An 18,642-nucleotide genomic window follows, 5' to 3' on the forward strand; every position below is an offset into this window, starting at 1 on the left:
TTTAGGAACATGGGTGAATTGACTGATTAGGACAAATTCAGGCACTATTTTGTTTAGACTGTTTTTCCTCAGGCAGCCATCTATATGAAAGCAAACTTTAAGCTCTCGTCAGCGTTCTACGGACAGCAAGGCCCCTGTAAAAATTCTTGATGCTCCCATGAGTCTGGTAAGCAGCAGCTGGTACTAGTAACTGCACACTGAGCACACACCTCAGTAGGAGACCTAAGACCTTCAAGTTAACTGTTACGAACTAGTTCTGAGTTTCCAGAGGGAGAATGGTGAAGGCAGACTGCAGTGGTGTATATGCTTGATTTCCTCAGATCTAGAAAAAGATGAATACTTTCTTCCACCTTTGGGATGGGTCTGTAAGAGTTCAATCCTCTTCTCTATTTCAGAGAAATAGTAGGTTTACTTATTTCTATAAAGAATTTAATATATGAAGCAAAGTTAAAGAAAAAAACATATAAAGCAAAATATGTTTATCTATTCTCAGCTGTTATTTTATTCCCATATCTAGTGTAAAGCAGTTTCTTGATTTCTGGACTAGATATTGCCTGCCAGGTCTGGTTTATTTCCACTCAATGTGGCATTTAGTTGGTGTCAAGACAATGAAAATAAAGACAAAAGACCCTTCCTAGACTAACTAGTTCTGAATCTGCCGAATCTGCCAAATCTGTAAGTGTACTAACACTGGCACATAGTTCAATGCTGGCATATCTTTGATGGCAGCAAGGCCTTCTCAGAATGCCAGATGACTCTACCCAGAAAGGATGCAGTTAGTGACAGTTGTGGTCACAGAACACAACTTAATTCGAATAACCCACAGCAGCAAACGTGGGTGAACCTGCAGGAGATGGAAGAAAAGACAGGTTGTCACAATTCTAATTGTGTCCCAAAACCCTAACAAAAAACTCCTTTTATGTGTATCAAAATTGGGATGATTACTTCCATTGTGGAATAGAATGACTTTTTAAGAAGAAAAGTAATACTGTTATCCTCTCCCTTTTCTGCTCTTTCAGTTCCCATCTCTGTTTTGAAAAGTAATCTCTAGCTACCAAGAGAACTTCTGTTGCTGGGGTTATGATAGTATTTTACCTTAGGACTGACAGAGCTGATTCAGGTGGTATTTGTAGAGCAACTGGCCCAAATATCAACATTATGGGCAATCTTTACACTGTGGTGATAGTTTTAATGGTGAGGACTCTATTCGCTCTAATGAAGTGGGAAGCAGAGGAATCAGCGAGGATAAAAGTCCTCGAGGACCTGAGCTGCTCTTGAGATGAACACAGCATTAATGTCTGCATGGTGCTGGTGGATACTGGCTGAATTCTCCAGAACAATTCTCAAACATACGAGTACTAACTAAACTAAAATTTGGGGGCATTTTCAACCCTCTCCCTACTCCCCTTAATATTTCTGCAATAACAGGCCAAATACACTGGGATATTAAAAAGATTCAGAGCTCAGATTCCAGAAGTGCATTTTACACTTACAGTATGATTTATCTTAACACAAAAATGCCATCCTTTGTTACTGACTATCAGGTAATCTTACCATCTGTCACCACAGTTCACTGAAGGGTTTCTGTACTACCTTAAACGGCTTTTTCAAGCTTGGCTGATCTTAACTTTCACTCTGTAATTGAGCTCTAGTTATTTTGGTTTGTAATCAGTCTACAAAGCCTTAATTTCCACTCAATAATTAAAGTAGCAACTAAGAATACATTTCACAGCAAACGCTTGAAAAATATAACAAGTTTACACTATGTAAAACATTTTACAATAATCTGTTTCAGGTAGAATTTGCTGCTATTAGGCCATTTCATTCTTTAACGTTGCCAGCTAGTATTCCAGTGCTTTATGCATTCTCTCTACAACAAACTTGTTCCTCAGCAAACACACTGTATTATCACTTCAAAACCCTCCTTGAGACTTTCTTCAACAAGCCAAAATGAAATCAATCCCTTTATTAGTAGGTGGTAGCAGAGTGAGAGTTGAAAAATACTTGCTGCATTCAGTTGGGGAGTGCTTTCCCTCTGCAGCCTTGCTCACTAGCTCAAAGTTCTTCTCTGCCACAGTTAAGAGGCACAGAAAGAACTGAAAACCAAACCAATTTACAAAGCTGTTTCTCCATTTAGCAAAAAATGGGTTTGTTTGGATTTTTGTTTCTCCTCACACACTTGACTGTTAAGAAGATAGGGACAGCTAGTTGATAAAGAAATTAGGATAGGTGTTAGCATCCTCCACTATGCAGGATGTAGCTCTAAGGAGAAAACAAAGTTTGGACACAGATGTGAATATGCATACAGTTCTGGAGTTTATTAGAATAGAATAAACCTTTATTAGAATAAACCAAACCAGGTTGGAAGAGACCTTCAAGATCATTGTGTCCAACCCATCAACCAATCCAACCCACCCAAACAGCTAACCCATGGCACCAAGCACCCCATCAAGTCTCCTCCTGAACACCTTCAATGACGGCGACTCCACCACCTCCCCGGGCAACCCATTCCATAGTGCAATCACTCTTTCTGTATAGAACTTCTTCCTAACATCCAACCTGAACCTCCCCTGGCACAGCCTGAGACTGTGTCCTCTTGTTCTGGTACTGGGTGCCTGGGAGAAGAGACCATCATCCGCCTGTCTACAATCTCCCTTCAGGTAGTTGTAGAGAGTGATAAGGTCACCCCTGAGTCTCCTCTTCTCCAGGCTAAGCAACCCCAGCTCCCTCAGCCTCTCCTCATAGGGCTTGTGTTCCAAACCCCTCACCCACTTTGTTGCCCTTCTCTGGACTCGTTCCAGCAAGTCAACATCTTTCCTAAACTGAGGGGCCCAGAACTGGACACAGTACTCGAGGTGTGGCCTAACCAGTGCAGTGTACAGGGGCAGAATGACCTCCCTGCTCCTGCTGGCCACACTGTTCCTCATGCAGGCCAGGATGCCATTGGCCCTCTTGGCTGCCTGGGCACACTGCAGGCTCATGTTCAGCCTACCATCGACCAGCACCCCCAGGTCCCTCTCTGCCTGGCTGCTCTCCAGCCACTCTGACCCCAGCCTGTAGCACTGCATGGGGTTGTTGTGGCCAATGTGCAGAACCCAGCACTTGGATGTGTTAAATCTCATGCCGTTGGATTCTGCCCATCTGTCCAGCCTGTCGAGGTCCCGCTGCAGAGCCTCTCTACCCTCCAGCAGATCAACTCTTGCCCCCAGCTTGGTGTCGTCAGCAAATTTACTGATGATGGACTCAATGCCCTCATCCAGATCATCAATAAAGATGTTAAAGAGCACAGGGCCCAGCACTGATCCTTGGGGCACACCACTAGTGACTGGCTGCCAGCTGGATGTGGCACCATTCACCACCACTCTCTGGGCTCGGCCCTCCAGCCAGTTCCTAACCCATTGCAGTGTGCTCCCGTCCAAGCCATTGGCTGACAGCTTGGCCAGCAGTTTGCTATGGTTGCTATCAGAAAGAATTTCTGCCCCCCTTTGTAGGAAAGAGTAGCAGCATGTAGCAAAAACCAGCGAGGTTAGTTGTTGTTCTGGTCAAAATTCAAGGATGTTTATACTGCAACTCACCACAATTAACCACATAATTTTTAAAAGTACTGTATGTGACAAATAGGCTCACATGAAAAACAGATGGCGTAGTGAACACCCTATGAGCTTGCAAGTGAAAGCGTTGAAGATGCAGATGATAAGGATGTACAAGCAAAACTATATGCATACAAGCAGAGGCTTTATTCACAGAAGTAGCCCTACAGTAACTGGAGAGAGAACTCAACTTTGAGTATGCAGTACTGATCAGAAGTGCTAGTAATTCAACAGCTTCTATTCTGAATTTGGTAATCTTGTTTTTTTGCAATGAAAGAATTATAAAGGTGACAGTGTGTTTCAGAAGAATGAGAATTCACAAACAAGGGGATTCTTTTGAGTAGAATGAAGCAGAAACAGATTTACCTGAATTGAGAAATAGATTTCCAATGTTCCTTCAGCTCTTATTAGAATAACAACAGATGAAAAATTAGCACTAGACAGCAGAAAGAAAAATCACCGTCTACCTGCATGGAGTAAGCATCTCCCCAAAACCTCTGGAGATAAGGCTATGGCTTATGTTCTGTGAACATAAAGAACTTCACACTGTGGGAAAAGCAGGCAAGATAAACTGAATGATGTCAGTGACCTCATTCCTTTCTCCCATGTGTTTTACAAAGTATGATAATCAAGGCTTATTATTCATAAAGCTGGACCTGAAGATGAGCTTCCTGATAAGATACCAAACTCCTACGTGCTTCTGGCTGCTGGTGCACAAACCACAATTTACAAAATTGCCTCCCTAGAATTAACAGAATAATATAAATATGCACACTTGTACTTAAGGCAAAGTGAATATAACTTACATTTAAAGCAATGCAAAAAAGATTAAGATTTAAACTAAGCAAATTGCAATTATTGCTCAATCTTGCTGAAGGATTATCTTCTAGTTTATCTCCCTGTTGGCAAGACATTTTCAAATGAAATATTTGAACACTGAAGTGGTTTTTTAAATTATCTCCCATATATTTTTCTTGCAGCTATAATTAGAATGTAAACCTATTTTATTCTGAAGGACCTGGAGTGGACTAGAACATGTGCAAATCAGCTGTCACTGATTTGCATTCACTTGCTTTTTTCTAAGATAATGGGATGCCTTTGATTTTGCTGCAGATCAAACAGTGAATTAAAAATATTTAATTAAAATTTTAAATAAAGTGAATGAAAAGTTTTAAAGACAAGTTCTTTATTTAGTACTGTTGTTTCTCAACAGAAACCCTGTCAGTTCTAAATTGAAAATAACTTGAATATACATGATTTTGAGCATCTTCAAAAGGTCAGCCACCAAGAGCATCACATGGAAGTTTCTGAACTTACAGTCTGAATGTAAAACGTTTCAATAGATCATTATATGAAAAACTTAGTGATACCTATGAAGATCAACAGGGGAACTGAAAAAGTGTGGTCTCCTTTTATCCTGAACTGTTGAATGAGTCCATTGATTTTACTGTTTCACCTGCAAAAAACCTAGCCTTTATACCCTATTTCTCATTTTCTCTCTGAACCTTTTAACAAAGAATTTGCAAAACATATCACAAAAAATGGCTAGAAAAAAAATATAGCAAAGATATAGCAGCTACCCATTATGGATGAAGTTACTCTCTTTGACCACTAATAAAACATGGCTACATGCCATTTTAAATTAAGACAGATGTGTGGTAGTCTCAGTGTAACTATTTTTACTACAGTTACCCCAAAATGGAATGTTTATTCTCTGAAAATTTGTATGGCTACATGTCTCATTTCAGTTGTCAAGCCATGGATTTTTATAAGATGATGGTCTTATTCTGTCAACTGTATTAAGTGAGGCACAAAGCTTAAGGGAGAATCCAGATTTTTAAAAACAGAAACCAAGATCATGGTTCAGTAGACCCTTACTTAGAAGAGCTATCTATTATGTTTTGTTTCAGACTTGTCCACTTACTCTGATGATTATCCAACATTACCCATTATCTAAGAGTCTTCAGTATTATCTAAACTGTCTTTAGCAACACCCTGGACTTTCTCCTGTACATAGCTTTTTATTTTTCCCCCTCAGATAATGTTGCTCATAGTTAATGAGATGGTGAAAAATCATTAGAGGTAGAGAAATTATGGGGAAGTGCATATTAGATTGCTGACTCCTTTGAGATGAGGGCTGTTTGTTTCTTTTAGTTCATACCCAGGCCTGAAAAACATTCCATAAATTTTGAGTTTCTATCAAATAAAGTTATAATCAATTATTCTGTTGTCAAGTATTGTCAGGGAGAAAAAAAAAATTCCCTTAATTTATGCTTTTCAAGACTGGGTTAAGACTGCAGGATAATTACTTCTCTGTATTCCTTCAGGCATTTCTTTGCTCTCTTCCTTCTCAATATTTAACTCCTTCCCTTTCTTCCCTTAAGCCTGCTTTTTGGAAAACAGCTGAGGCTCAGGTTTGTGCTAGTTATTTTATTTTCTTTCCACAACTCCAACAGAAGCCTTGCTCGGGGCGAAATCCTTTAGGTTGCACCTCTCTTAAGACAGGATTGTTAAGAAAAGGAATGCTGATGTAACATCTCAAAATTCATTGGCAATGTCTTTCTTAAGCAAGAGTATCAGTGAACAAGTCCAACCATTTTTGTAGTTCAAATACTGCATTTATTTCAAGAACTCCCTCAAATCCCAAACCCAGCAACTGCCCCCCTAGTTCTCTTGAGGAATGTAACGATGAAATTTCACTATATGATCACGTGTAACTTATTTGCACATTGGTGAAATAAAGAAGTGCAGTCTGATGAAAAGATTTAAGAACCAAAGGAGAAAGAAACAGGGAACAATTAATGTGATGTTCAAAGGACACACTGAGCTGGGACTTTATAGCATAGTGAATACTTGTGTTGCATACTTCCATCTCTTGACTGGCTAAAAAAGATCAAAGGTTTTTTATTCCATATTAAGAATGACAGAATATTACAGCAAACATGCAATAAGGAGAAATGTAATAAGCTTTAATAAAAGATGATAATAAGGTCTGATAAAAACTTTTGGAATGTCACCAAATTTGGAATGTAAGATGAAAGCATCTGCATGTAGAGATTGCAGTGCATTATTTGGAACCCCACAGAGCTAAACTGTGATTAGAACTACATATTTTTCCATAAATTAGCTTTTGTTTTGAATTTCCTGCTGAGATCATATGCAAGTTGATTGAATGTGCAAGTCAATATATAGGTTTTCTAATCCTTTGCTGTTTCTTAGTCTTCATGATATCATGATTACAGTGGTCCACTTGTAGATCAAAGGTATGTGATTGAGGCCAAGCCAAAACAACATATAACCTCTTTACAAAACTTCTTTGTGGTGATTTTGAGCTGTCCATGATAATTGCTACTCACCTACCTCAACTGTGCAATTACAGAGGTGCATAAACCAACTACTACATGCAGATCAGCTTGTAAAACCACAGAATTTCCACTTAAAGCTATATTTAAAAACAGAACAGACACACTGACTTCACTATCAGAAGCCTTTTTACACAACTCTACCTTGCCTCAACACCTCCAGTATAATCTTGCAAGCCATTAGCTATCAATATAAGTAAATGATCCTGTGCAAATCCTTGGTTCAGTGAAACAAGATTTAAGTCAGCTCAGTGATTGCAGTCATCCCTCTGCTGAAATATCTCCGCCACTCTCTGTTCTAGTACAGTTCCTTACAGGGGCATTGCTCCTCACTACATCAACAAGAATCACAACTGCCTGAGCAGCTGTGTGTCTGGGCCAGAGACTGCCTACTTGATGGATCATCCTTTATTAGTCACTAATGCATTTTATTTGCATTGGAATAACACACTGTATTCTTCCAAAAGCCTCACTAAAGTGAAAGATGGCTTTTATGAAACTATTCATGTGAGCAAAGATAGGTAGGTCCATGAAAAATACTACTAATAAAAAGCAAACAGAAGAAAAAATGTATTATATATGATTTATGAAAGCAATTTATTACCATTAATTGTTTGTAAGGCCAGTGATTTGTTGCTTGCAAGTAATTTTGTACTTTTGGGAAAAGCACCTCAAAATTCCTTGGAAAAAAACAAGTCAGGAATACAGTTTTATACTGATTTCCCCTTCCCTTAAAATAAAATCAGCTGTGACACTGAACCATGGTATTAAGAACAGGCAGTCTTAGCTGTAAAGTAGGAGTTGCTTATAAAATCGATGGAGAAACCCACCCACTCCTTTCACTGCATTAAAAGATACCACTATCAGTAATAAGGAGATATTATAAAACTATCCTCTTCTTTTGGTTCCAGAATTGTATTTTTCCTTTTCAAACATGGATATCTCAGTATCATTAGCTCCACCTGAGATTACTGACAGGAGAGAGACAGAAAAGAAACTTCTGGGGACCAAAAAACTGGCAATTAAGTTGAAAATAGAAAGAAGTACTCCTTGGCAGTATTAGAAGTTTTGGAGCAAGTCAAATCCAGTAAAAATCCCTTACTAAAAACTGGAGTAAAACTTGGCAGTTCATAGATAAAAGAGAAGGTGAAACAACAGCTAAGTCTAAAACTTTGTACCCACTCACTGTGTTACACCTTGTGAAACTCAGGTAAATCAGTGGTTAGCAAAGGATGCTAATTCTATGCAGCTGGCTGTTGTTTTATTAGAGTTTTCAGTGAGTATTGTTGAAATAAAAATACTACTCTTTCTGTACCATAGTAATGGTAACATAGATCACACAAAGCATGCCTCTTTCTTTAAAGGTATCTCAGGTTAGCTAGTTTTCCAAATGGCTGATATGCACTTACAATTCTTAACTCCTTCCTATATTACTCCTTCTATAGAACTACTGAAAGAGATGCTTTTGCCTGATTCTGTTTCATCAAATGTTGGCAAACCCACTGTGGTTTTGTTTGGTTTATTATTGAGGAAAACTAAGCAAACTAAGCATCATCCAGACAGTTGTAGCAGATTTGCTTTTCCTGAATTATAAAACTACAAATGCTGTTATAGATGATGATTCCTAAGAGACAGCTTTTTTTGTTTGGTTTGGTTTTGTGAATGAAGTTGTCTGAAACAGCATCAATACAAAAGGAAAGGATCTCATATTCAAAAATTCCTGTCTACTTGAGAGGACACATAACTTTCATCCATAATTAATCACTGTATGGTAATTACACCTATATAAAACCCATGTGTTCTTCCAATCTCAGTTATAAATGTAACATCAAAGGATATTGCTCAAAGCAAGTATGGATACATGTACTTGACCTTTTTATTCTAAAGCGTTTGTGCATGGAGAGATTTACCAAAATCAGGCATTTTTAACAGCATGAATTTTTGAAAGAATTCATAAAAGACCATACAGTTACAGAATAGAATAGAACAGAATAGACCAGACAAGACCAGACCAGGTTGGAAGAGACCTTCAAGATCATCATGTCCAACCTATCATCCGACACCACCTAATCAACTAAACCATGGCACCAAGCACCGCATCCAGTCTCCTCCTGAACACCTCCAGTGATGGCAACTCCACCACCTCCCCGGGCAGCCCATTCCAATGGCAATCACTCTCTCTATGAAGAATTTCTTCCTAACATCCAGCCTAAACTTCCCCTGGTGCAGCTTCAGACTGTGTCCTCTTGTTCTGATGCTGGTTGCCTGGGAGAAGAGACCAACCCCCACCTGTCTACAACCCCCCTTCAGGTAGTTTTAGAGAGCAATGAGGTCTCCCCTGAGCCTCCTCTTCTCCAGACTAAGCAATCCCAACTCCCTCAGCCTCTCCTCATAGGGCTTGTGCTCCAAATGCCTCACCAGCTTTACTGCCCTCCTCTAGACACATTCCATCAACTCAACATCTTTCTTAAACTGAGTTGCCCAGAACTGGACACAGTACTCAAGGTGTGGCCTAACTAGTGCTGAGTACAGGGGGAGAATGACCTCCCTGCTCCTGCTGGCCACAGTGTTCCTGATACAGGCCAGGATGCCACTGGCCACCAGGGCACACTTCCTAAAAAAGACTGAAGAAAAGATTGCAATTTACAGTGAAGATGTAACCTACAAAAGATGTAACTTATGTACAAAACTACCAGTTCTAATGTATGTATTGTAATTCACTTATCACAGAAGACAACCCATCTCTAAGGGCTGGCTTATTCACAGACATGAGTTAGAAATTAATGTAAACTACCAGTGAAGATGTGAAGACTGTAATTTGATGTCCACAACAACTTGAGTAATCACCTAAGTAATTTCCTCTCTGCTTTGCAAAACCTCTTAAAGATAAGCATACATTTAAAATATTACATATGCTTAGACATTAATAAAATATACTAGATGTTTACTTGAACTGATGAAATAACTCTGAGCTTGCTATTTATAAAAAAACAAAGTAGCTGGTGTAATTTAACTTAGTTTCTCATTGGACTGAAAAACTGCTACTACTGGGAAGTCGGCCAGAATATTGTAGGAAAAGTGCAGAAGGGTCCACAGCTCTACTTAAAATGCTTGCAAGAGAATTCAGTGTTCCTGAAAATACCACCCAGAATTTGAAAAAACATCACATTGCATCACAGTATGATGAGGGAATCACATGGCGTGTGTCCTCTGGACAATGACATTGTGTCACTTTGCAGTTTGTTACTCCACCTGCTACATCACCAGGATTACTGAGTTTCAATTTGCTCCACTGGGCAAAATTGGAATGGTTAAAGGAATACTCCCCAAAACCTTGTGATAAATCCTAATCAGAATCCAAGCCTATTTTGGAGTAGAGGTGGGTATGTCCCTTGACAGATGACCTTTTCTGATCCCCTGAAATCTTGTCAAGTCTCTTTTAACCTTCTGACTGAAAATTACATGTTCATACACCCTTCTGTAGGCGGATTATCTTTCTCAATGAGCATTTCCTCTCAGTGTCACTAACAATAATAGCATTTGACATCCACAACACAAATCAAATATTAATTCAGTGAATCCTTGAAACAGTAAACACTGTATTATACTTTGCACTTAGTCTGAAACATAGTAAACACATCTTTGCATAAAATATGTAATGGTATTATTGCAAGAAACAAGAAAGTATTTTTAGTGTTCACGCTTGATGTTCAACATGTTTATATTTTGTACTATTTCAAGGAAAGATGTTAAAAATGTTAAGCCCAGTAAAGAGGTGAGGCGTAACTTCATTTTCTGACTGATCATTCTGCCTTCAAGCTTTGAAAGAAGGAATGTGGCAAACATGAATTTACCTTATAGTTTACAAAGGATTTTCACACTAAAGAGGCACAATATGCTGATCAGCAATGATGTAAACTTTATATGAAACTCATACAGATATCTAAAAGTCATAGCTATGGGATACCAAGGAAAAAAATGTGTATCTCATGCTAGACAGAACTGAAATCTCTATAATGCAGAAAATCATGGCAGCACTAGCTGTAATATTAAGCTTCATGTTAAAGCATAAAGCCAGTATGGACAGTCACATGTCTGAGTACTGTCATTTATTAAGTAAGGGTGAGAAATGACTGAAAGGAGTTGCCTGAAGTGCTGTTAGTATGGCATGGCCTACAAATATCAATTACCTGGCTTTTATAGTTCTGGTTTTAAAGATTATGAAGTACTGAAATAGACTTTAGACTTTGAGGACTTTCCTAAGGTTCCTTCAAGATGCTAAAATCCTTTAAAAATATCAGGAGGGGATTTCTATCTGCTAAATAATTGCGCTGCAGTGCATTCACCAGGCATATGACCACACACTGAAGGCCCAAAAGAAGAGAATATACACCCTTTGGTCCTGCCTTGTGGGTAGGCCATATACCTGCTCTTTTGTCAGAGAAAAGCAATGTGGTGCCGATGGCTAAGCTAACAGGTAAGCATATTTTGACAGATGCAGAGCAGAGCCAACACACACTGGAGAGGCAGAGCCCTATACACAGTGTTGCCATCAGAGGCAGTCAGCTTTTGGTTGCCCATAACATTTGGAACTGGACAAGGTTTGAAAATTTCCATTATGGGCAGAACAAGACACCACTGTGTACCAAATCCACAGCTTCTTATTTTGAGAGTCAGCCACTTCTAACTCCCACCAAGCCTGAACTGGGAATTTGGGAAAAGAAAGGATAACAGGAAACACTGCTGCTGCTTCCAAATGCACCAGAGACACCCAGTGTTTTCACAGAATCACCAAGGTTGGAAGAGACCTCAAAGATCATCAAGTCCAACCTGTCACCCCAGACCTCATGACTAAACCATGGCACCAAGTGCCACATCCAATCTCCTCTTGAACACCTCCAGGGCTGGTATCACAGTATCACTAAGGTTGGAAGGGACCTCAAAGATCATCAAGTCCAACCTGTCACCACAGACCTCATGACTAAACCATGGCACCAAGTGCCACAACCAATCTCCTCTTGAACACCTCCAGGGATGGTATCACGGTATCACAGTATCACTAAGGTTGGAAGGGACCTCAAAGATCATCGAGTCCAACCTGTCATCACAGACCTCATGACTAGACCATGGCACCAAGTGCCATGTCCAATCCCCTCTTGAACACCTCCAGGGATGGCGACTCAACCACCTCCCTGGGCAGCCCATTCCAATGACGAATGACTCTCTCCGTGAAGAACCTTCTCACCTTGAGCCTAAACTTTCCCTGGCACAGCTTGAGACTGTGTCTCTTGTTCTGGTGCTGGTTGCCTGGAAGAAGAGACCAACCTCAAAAGCCCCATGGATTGTTAAAAAGAGAAGTTGCCTATGACCTTGCAAGGAGTGATATACTTTCTGTAGTGATGGAGACACTGCCTTCCTTCACAGCTCCAGATACAGACACACACTGGGCAAAAACACAAGATATTGATGTGGTTCCCCTAAGTGCTTGGTGCAATCAGACAATACTAATGAACCATGCTTATATAGATGATATGCTTTGTCAGAAATGTTCACAGAAGAGAGACTTCCCTGCTTTAGATTTTGGGATGGTAGTTTGAATACAGTGTGATTCATATACTTGGTGGACTGTAAAATCTCAGAGCCCTTTCTTCAAATCAAGACAACAGGGCAAGAGGAAAGACAAAATATTACTATTTTTTTTAAAATAACTAGTTGTTTAAATATATTAGTCTACCTCTATGCCCCTAATTTGATGGAAAGAGAAAAGGGTTGTGAGCATAAACCTTACAAATTGCAAAAATCTACCAAATACCTGCAGAGAAAGGATGAATTTCCAACACACACCCCCCCACATCAGTGAAGCTCCAGTCATAGCTAAGGTCCAAGTACAAACTAGGAAGGCAGACAGAAATCAGAAGATGTGGAGAACCTGAGTTCTTGAGGAAATTCTCGGCAACAATAACATTACAATACTCAAAATTAAATGCTAGTCATAAAGAAAAACTGTTTCTATAAACACATCATGAAAGTAAAGGTGATTAATGGCAACTAAACTGTATTTTCCCTCATGTCAGTTAATTATGACACCTATGCTGGGTACTGCAATAAAAACTACATTTAAATGGCATTATTAGTTAAGTTGTTTTCCTCATTCTTGGCAGTAATTGAGCTTTACAAACAGCAGAAGAATGTTAAGTTGGCATTGCAATCAAAAAGAAATATTATATTGTTCTTTATTGATGAAGTAAAATAGATTCCTTTTGATTAGAGGTGTATTTAGCCATTGTTTTAATCACAAAATTTCAGTTCTGTAATGTCATGGCTATAAGTCTATTAGTTCTGGGGATAATGATTCTGTCCTTCTATGATTTCTGCCACCAAGCCCAACAGGAAAGGCATCTGGTCCTCCACAATTTAGGAATGGATGTGAATGCAAGCTGCTGCTAAAATCCTGAACGATACTGGGGAACCACAGACAACAAACTTGGAAATAGCACTGGAGATGTGGAAAGTTAACCTCAGTCTGCAGAAACAGGCAATTGTCTAAATTTTAAGGATTACTTAAAACTCACCTGCAGGAGAGTTAATTGACCCTCAGCTGTAATTTTCACACCCTGCATCCTTCTGTGTCAGTCTCCTGTAACGATGAAACTTGTTTGCTAGTTTTCTTGGCCATCATCACCTTCTCTCCCTACCTTAAAACCTCCTAAGTTGCTCTGTTATTATTCTTAATTGTTTTTGAGATAATTCTGAAGATAGTTGTTCATTATTGGAAATCTATTAGCACAGACATTTTCAGCTTACTTTAAGTACCTTGAGATGATGCTGACAGTAACATTTTCAGATGGACAAAACCCATGACTGCACAGTACAATAAAATAAGCACAATGTATCTACTTTTTTTTACAAGTGTGGAAAATATGAATCATCTGTAATTAACAAGCATGGCTTTCACGTCTGGCACTTCTTTGCTGTTCACACTTCATTTGCAATTTGTGTTATGGCTCTATGGTCATCTCTGTGCCATAGCAAACAACAGTTTTTCTATTTTGTTTTCTCCACAGAATGAAATATAAACTAACATATATGTTTTCCCAGAAGATCTTTCAATTGCTAGGTCTAAATATTAGTATTGTTTTCTGTCCAAAATGGATTTGCTTAAGTGTTCACGGCAAGCAGCACTGATAAAAATAGTCCTGTTTCCTTTTTAATTAAATAAAATTCCTTTCCCTCCCCTTTTTTCCCTGTTATCACTGATATTTAAAGATTTGCTTTATTTCAAAGACTAGTTGGCTGGTGTGTATTCTTTTCCTGACCACTGCCTGCAGAGCTAAGGCTAACAAAATAATCAGTCCCAAGGTATGCAGAGGGTAAAACGCTCAACAGACTTGGAAGTATGACTGATTGCTCTGAAGAAGTCGGGACAGTAGAAGTCTAACTGAATAGGTCAAGTGTCACTGTATTCAAAGAAAGTTTTATGGTTGTAGAGACCTTACTTAGTAAATGTAAGATGATGTTCATCACAGATGCATGCAGTCTTTCAGTGTGCGACTCTTCAAGCTTAGTTGACTGAATCTGGTATTGTGAATTGCCAGCAATGATTGAGGAAAACTGCTTGTCTCTTTGGTTCTGTGCACAGTGAAAAGGGCATTAACTTCTTGTATTTACTTAGATAATGCCAAGATAGTGTCATTGGCAATGGAGAATCAAATGCCAGAGTAATTCCTGGAGAAGAGAGGCTCTAGTAGCCCTAAATTCTCATTAATATAATCTAGTTATTGAATCCACACTAAAGAACAAGTAACTATCATAGTACCAAAAAGTTTGTAAATACAGCTGGGTCAGAGTCTGTGCTATGCAACAGCACATTGGAAACAACTCCTTGACTGATTTTTTTTCCTCTAATTGCACAGTGGATTTTTCTGTCAGGAAAAAACCACAAGAACAAAGAAACCAAGAACAAAAAATGTCACCTCTCTTAATAAAACCAAGAATGGACAGAGAAGATCCCAAAAGGTAGCACTGAAGGATGTCGGTTACACACAAAGCTTTGATTTGACCTAGGAGTTGCTCTACAAAACTTTCCCTTAATTCACTCTCTCCAAATGATGGATGCTGAATGAGGCACTAAGCCATAGCAAGACAAAGGACAAAGTTCTGGTTTGTCTTTCACATTGGAAAGCTGAACTTTATTTCTAGCTCTCAGACAGACTCCCTGTACAAGGTATGGCTGAAACTATTACTGCATATACAGAAAGAGGTCAAACTAAGGCAACCTAATATTTTTTTCACTCTTTCAAGGCTTAAATTTAACACTGTTCTTCCTAGTCTTCCAAACAGGGAAAATGATTCTAAAATGTTAATGGTGGAAAAAAAATTGGTTGCTTTCTTCCTTGGTTACAAATCTGATTATGAGTGGCAGTTAAGCATATGAGAAGCTTGCAGAAATTCTGGTGTAATCTTGATCCCCAAATGAAGCACTTTCTATGCCTTATTCCCCATCTTTTAAACTCATTATTTCAGTGAGCTTTTATTTGAATCCTGCACTCTACACTTGAGCTGATTTTTAATTCCAGTCCCCTTGTACGTTGCTGCACCATCTTTTGGTTCATCATTTGCACATTTCTGTTGCATAGCTCCCTGTTTCTCAAAAATTTAATAGTAGATGAAGCCTCCAAACTTTTTTCACAACTCACTCCTACTTTCTGTAAAAATTAGCAAGTGTCATTGATGGGAATAGTAAAAAACATTTTGTACATTGCAAAATGCTTGATAGATCTCTAGTGCAAGAAAAACATGAATATGTGAGGAGGCTGGAGAGTGGGGCTTTCCTTCCTTTAGACTGAAAGAGTATCTTCAGTTCCTTGTGACCCACAAGACTGCCTTAAATGGCCTACAGTGCAGTGTTTATTCTGGTCTCAAGCCATGCTGACATCCTCTGCTCCCAACTCCTCTTTGCAGACTTCGTAAATGTAGGAGTCTTTCCTGTCAGAGTGATAAAAGAAGTGCAAGACAGACCAAACTCTTGATGCAGCTCCTTGCTTTGGCTGGGCTAATTGACAAAGCAGTAATTGACTGAGCAGTTCTGTAAAGGCAGACATGAAGTCTAGCAAACTGTCTCTCCTGCCTTATGTTACATGAGTGGAGGCAGTGGGATCTGAAGTCACTCTCCCTACCCCATATCCTCCGCAACTAAAATAAGCCTGGGCATGACACATTAATGTCTGCCTTTCTGAAAAGGGCCTGGTTCTGTCACTGTTCACCAGGTGAGTGGTCCTATTAGCTCTTCAGTTTTTAGTTGCCACAGTCACACAGTGGACATCATCCACACTATGTTCCTTATCAATGTGTACTGGCATGTTTTGCAGCAAGGGCAATGTCTCTCTGTGAAGACAGAGCATATCTCAAAACGGCTTTAAAAATGTGACATGCCAGCTCAGCTGCTTTAAACCTCATCAGACAAGCTGGACCGCTGTGTTAGAAAAGCACATCGAGGGATGCTAGAGGTCACACAATATCACAGTCCTCCCTATCTTTTTATGCTATGACCTAGTTCTTACTCAGTCATTTCCCTTTCACACCTGTGTTATGAAACAGTTAACCAAGATGAAGGACTGTTTCAACCATACATTAATGATTTCCACCAACTTATACTTAGATGGCCTATTAAATGGAGAGTATTTCTGATATTACACCTGAGGAGATGGGAAAACCACGTATATGAATGAGTGTAATCCATTCAAGGTTTTATGGACCTGAAGTTCTCTAGAGAGTGTCCCTGAGTGCTGGATTGTACATTTAGATTGCTGAGCTAGCTGAAATATGTCTAATACCACCTGTAGGCTAAGAGCTCCCTTCTGACTACGGGCAGAGGAAGACCATGTGCATTATTTCAGTATGGATGTGAGCTGGTGTGTGCCTGTGAAATGTTGTACAGTTATATATTTTACAGGGTATGTGAATAAATGATATGTGGATCTGAAAGCTCTCACTCACTGGAAAGCTTGGCTCTTTTTTCTGAATACAGGAATAGGCACATTAGACATGCTTACATTTCTTAATGTGCCTGTGGGAGAAATAATCTGGTACAGCTACCTTCCTGTGCCACTCAGATTCATAAGCAATCTGGCTCTTCAGGGCTACCAAACCATAGAGCTCAGCTCAGGATCAGGCTTTTAATATTTTACTATCTGTATGGCTGTTTTCCTCAGTTTTTAACAGCGCTACTTATACTGAATTCCATCTTTCATATTTGTCTATTTATTTAGTAGCAGGTGTTTACTTCTGATGACTTATGAGGCAATATTGTGGAGACTGAGCACAATTACTGTGTTTTATAAATGTCAATCCCACTTAAAAAAAACCCAACACAAAACCTAGTGTCACAATTTAACCCTAAACCACACCTTTGTAAATTAGTGCACAGTCACACAAAACCACCACAAATGAAAGGAGCTGGGGAGCAGTGGGCAAGCCCTACATTTGTATCCATGTCTTCTTTGCTTCGGGGTGTAAAGGGTTCTCAGGGGGTTCTGCTTTGCTGGGGTGGAGAGGAATTTCTCCAGCTACTCAGCAACCCAGTTTCTTGTGTCGTTCACAGGAGCTTCAGCACAGTAAGAACTACTTCAAAGGCTTTATACAGCTTATGCTGTGCCTTGGATTGAAATGTAGCAAGCCTGTTTCAACAAAGGCAATGAAGATTTAAGGAGCATAAGGCCTTCTAGGCTTTATTATTAATTTATACTGATTTTAAAAAGGAGGGAAGGAGAGATTGACTCTCCTCTTTCTATTTTCTTTTCCTGACTTCTTAAGTCTCTGAATCTGAGTGAAACCAATACCAAACCCAGATCTTATATTTCCATAGCTGTGGTAAGTCAAACTTCTAATTAATAGATCAGTTGAAAGAAATGCTTTGAAAACCATTTATAGACTCAGAGGTTAAAAAAAAAATTAATCTGTAATCTGGACAAAGTGCAGAAGAAGTTACAAGCACAAAATCAGCCTCCCTCCCCTTCTCTTTTAGTCTCCTATTGAAGTTAATGACATTTTTTTCAGACAAGCACTGGCAACATTAGCTGCCTAAAACTCAAATTGTATGATATTTATAGCAAACATTTATGAAATTAAATAATTAAAGAGCTAAAGAAATAATGAAAGCCATCTAAAATAAAAAGTGGAAAATGGAATTTAACAGAGAGAACAAAAAAATAATTAAAACCAAACAACCCACAATGGAGGAAGAAGTCTCCATCTTCTCTGCATGTTGCCCTTTGGGATGACTGTTTTCCCTGTAAACTTTTCCTCTACCTCTGAACACAAACATATGTGTATGTACGGATGAAACAGGCGATAGTTGGCATTCCTACATGCGTTATTTGTTATATTACATGCAAAACTAGAGGAAAAGAATTCCATGGATATAATGCAAATTATATTTACATTATGGAATTTTTACAGCCTGTATTTTGCATATACTTTTATAAGAAACAGATACCACATAACTTAATTGTAATTCAAATAGTTCTTTGAAGTTAGTTTGGCCATTATCATGCTGCAGAATGCTTGCAAAATATTCAAATTTTCTCCTTGGTCTAAACAACTAGGACTTTTCATTGAATCATTTTTGTGGTTTTCCTTGTTACCAGAAACTTTGCTAGTTAAAGGTTAGTATGCCACAGTCCATATACAAT

At 39.0% G+C, this 18,642-nt stretch overlaps 1 protein-coding gene across 16 annotated transcripts in view; it reads right to left on the minus strand.

The window, feature by feature from the left end:
- Window positions 1–18,642, minus strand: part of TENM3 (teneurin transmembrane protein 3) — a 423,644-nt gene that overhangs the window by 101,826 nt on the left and 303,176 nt on the right. The window lies entirely within an intron of this gene.

The sequence above is a fragment of the Melanerpes formicivorus genome, unplaced genomic scaffold, assembly GCF_026170545.1.
Source record: "Melanerpes formicivorus ecotype bairdi unplaced genomic scaffold, bMelFor1.0.p_v2 SCAF_4, whole genome shotgun sequence".
NCBI classification, from domain to species: domain Eukaryota; kingdom Metazoa; phylum Chordata; class Aves; order Piciformes; family Picidae; genus Melanerpes; species Melanerpes formicivorus.